We start from the raw sequence: 3169 nt of genomic DNA, 5'->3' as shown, positions 1-3169 counted from the left end.
TGCTGTTCAGCATTCTACAGTGCACAAGACAGCCCCTCGCAACAAAGCATTATCCTGCTCAAAATGGCAATAGTGCCAAGGCTTAGAAACTGATTTGGCCAACATAATACTAAGCACTGTGGAATTATTATTCGTTCTGCTAGCAAGAGGCTTCATTGAAATTTAAAAGGTAAGATGTAGATAGATTCTTCCCACTGCTAAATCCATACTAAGTTTCGAATGGCTGTAGCTGTCATGTGTACCCATATGTCATGAGCATATTAATTTTTTGATTTTTTGCAAGAACATGTACAGGACAGAACACAAGCGTTACTGATGAAACCTCTGATGCTTCTCTGTTTGCTGAGTGATGTTCTAGATGATTGAGGGAACCCAGGATCAGTTGAGAAGATTTACCTTTATCATTTAGATTATCTTTATTGAAATAAGTAAGACAAAATATTACAGAGGGACACTCATGTCTGAGATCCTTGAAGCTAATAGTTATGTTTTTGTATTATTACTAGAAAATCATGTGATATCTTAATCCTAAATATTTCAGCAAAGACAGTGCATGGATCTTAAGGCTAATCATTGCCACCAAAGTAGCCATATAAGAAGCCCAACGAAGGAGAATCACAGGGAGTGGTATTGATCTAGGTGAATTGGATTATGCTACAATTACAAGTCCCAAATCCCAGTGCTCACCCAAAGTCTACAGTGGTTCCTGGCTATTCTCTAGGGAAGCTGTTCTCCAGCTTCAGAATTCCAGGGTACTTTCATCTCATGGCATTTGTATATCACTGTGTGTTCCTATATCACCCCTCGCAACAGGCCGCTGTGTTGGCTACACAGGTAATTTCTGTTCATTATTTGCCAATGCAGTCACATGGCCATATGTAATGTCAAGGCATTGAGGAAGTGCAGTCTTCTCATGTAGAAGAGAACTGGATACTAGGGCATAATAGTAATAGCAACCATGAAGGTACAAGCCAGGCAGAGTTGACAAAGAAGACAGGAAGTACACAGGGTAAAGACATTAAAAATATGTGTGGAAAGAAGGGGTGAAAAGTAAAAATGAGACTAGCTTTCTAAAACATGAAGTGATGTTCATTTTTGCCATGGTAATATTTTCTTTTTCTTTTTCTTTTTTGTTTGAGATGGAGTCTTGGTTTGTTACCCAGGCTGAGTGCAGTGGCATGATCTCAGTTCACTGCAACCTCTACCTCCCAGGTTCAAGCAGTTCTCCTATCTCAGTCTCCTGAGTAGCTGGGACTACAGGCATGCACCACCATGCCCAGCTAATTTTTGTATTTTTAGTAGAGACGGGGTTTCACCATATTGGTCAGGCTGGTCTTAAACTCCTGACCTCAGATGATCCACCTGCCTCAGACTCCCAAAGTTCTGGGATTACAGGCATGAGCCACCACGCCTGGCCCTGCCATGGTAATATTTTTGTTAATTTTACTTAAAGTTTGGGATTATTTTACCAAATGAAAGACCTGTCAGTTTCTCAGACATAAGATAGTGATTTCTTTTTTTGAATCGTTCTTTCTTATTTATTAACAAAAATGCCAAATATGTTCTCTGTCCCTCACAACAGTATTTTCTCAGTATACTCCTTGTGTGCCGCCATCAGAACCACTTGGGATACTTGTTATAATTGCACTTTCCTGGGCCCTCTCCAGATGTACAGAATCTCTGGAATTATCATGGATTCATCAGGAAGTCATTGACATGTATTCCAATCTGCCCATTTCTCACCATCTCCATTTTTACAATTCTATTCCATCCATCAGCGTCTCTTGCCTGGATCCGTAGAGCTGTCTAATTGGACTCTGTGCCTACACGTAAGAAATTGTCCATTTCTCGGCCAGTCATGGTGGCTCACACCTGTAATCCCTGCATTTCGGGGGGCCAAGGTGGGTGAATCACCTAAGGTCAGGAGTTTGAGACCAGCCTGGCCAACATGATGAAACCCCATCTCTACTAAAAATACAAAAAATTGACCAGGCACAGTGGCTCACGCCTGTAATCCCAGCACTTTGGGAGGCCAAGACGGGTGGATCACCTGAGGTCAGGAGTTCAAGACCAGCCTGACCAACATGAAGAAATCCCGAGTCTACTAAAAATACAAAAGTAGCTGGGCATGGTGGTGCATGCCTGTAATCCCAGCTACTCGGGAGTCAGGCAGGAAAATTGCTTGAACCTGGGAGGCGGAGGTTGCAGTGAGCTGAAATCGTGCCACTGCACTGCAGCCTGGGCAACAAGAGCAAAACTCTGTCTCAAAAAAAAACAAGTCCATTTTTCATATAGCATTTGGAGAGATCTTTAAAAGCGTCAATCTGATTGTGCCATGCCATGTTCTCACTGCTTAAAATGCTCCCAGGGCCTCCACTGTTTTCTTTGTTGTTTGTGTGTGTGTGTGTGTGTGTGTGTGTGTGTCCACGAGTCAGTTTCTTTGTAAATATATATTACATCTCTAGAAAAAGAATCCCAGGATTTTCCCACCTGTGTGTTTTCGTCTTGCTTCTTCATGGTCCATGATGCCAGCTGAGGTTGTCAGTACAATGAAACCAAACTGGCGGGATGGGAGCAGATTATTCTGCCATTTTTTTAGAACTTTGAGCTGCACATCAAATCTGGGGCTAATCACTCCACACTTGTTTAGCCTGCCTGTGAGGTTCACAATTTTTCCAGCTCTGATCATCAATGATTTCAGACTCACCAATGTAACCATGCTTCATTATCACAGTTAGAAACCGGATGATGACTTTGGAGCATGGCCCAATAAGAACCTGGTGTTTGACATTGTTGATTCTCTTGAAAGCATCAGCCAGGACATTTATGCGCACCATTGTGGTGATGTGGAAAGATGGTGGAAAGAGGTTTTTGTTTTTTTGAAACAGGGTCTCGCTCTGTCTTCCAGGTTGAGTGCAGTGGTATGATTACAGCTCACTGCAACCTCGACCTATTGGGCTCGAGCCATCCTCCTACCTCACCCTCCCTAGTAGCTGGGATCACAGACATGCACTACCATGCTGGGCTGTTTTAAAATTTTTGTAGAAACTCTCACTATGTTGCCCAGGTTGGTCTCTAACTCTTGGACTCCACACATTCTCTTGCTTTGGCTTCTCAAAGTGTTGAGATTACAGGTGTGAGCCAACATGCCCAGCCTCCATCATTATGA

The 3169-nt window shown here is 42.8% G+C and overlaps 1 pseudogene; it reads right to left on the bottom strand.

The window, feature by feature from the left end:
- Positions 1-2431: 2431 nt before the first annotated feature.
- On the bottom strand, positions 2432-2837 carry LOC117064005 (annotated as a pseudogene).
- Positions 2838-3169: the final 332 nt, after the last annotated feature.

This window comes from Trachypithecus francoisi, unplaced genomic scaffold (assembly GCF_009764315.1).
Source record: "Trachypithecus francoisi isolate TF-2019V2 unplaced genomic scaffold, Tfra_2.0 Lachesis_group19, whole genome shotgun sequence".
Taxonomy (NCBI): Eukaryota; Metazoa; Chordata; class Mammalia; order Primates; family Cercopithecidae; genus Trachypithecus; species Trachypithecus francoisi.
This window is presented reverse-complemented; position numbering and strand designations above follow the sequence as displayed.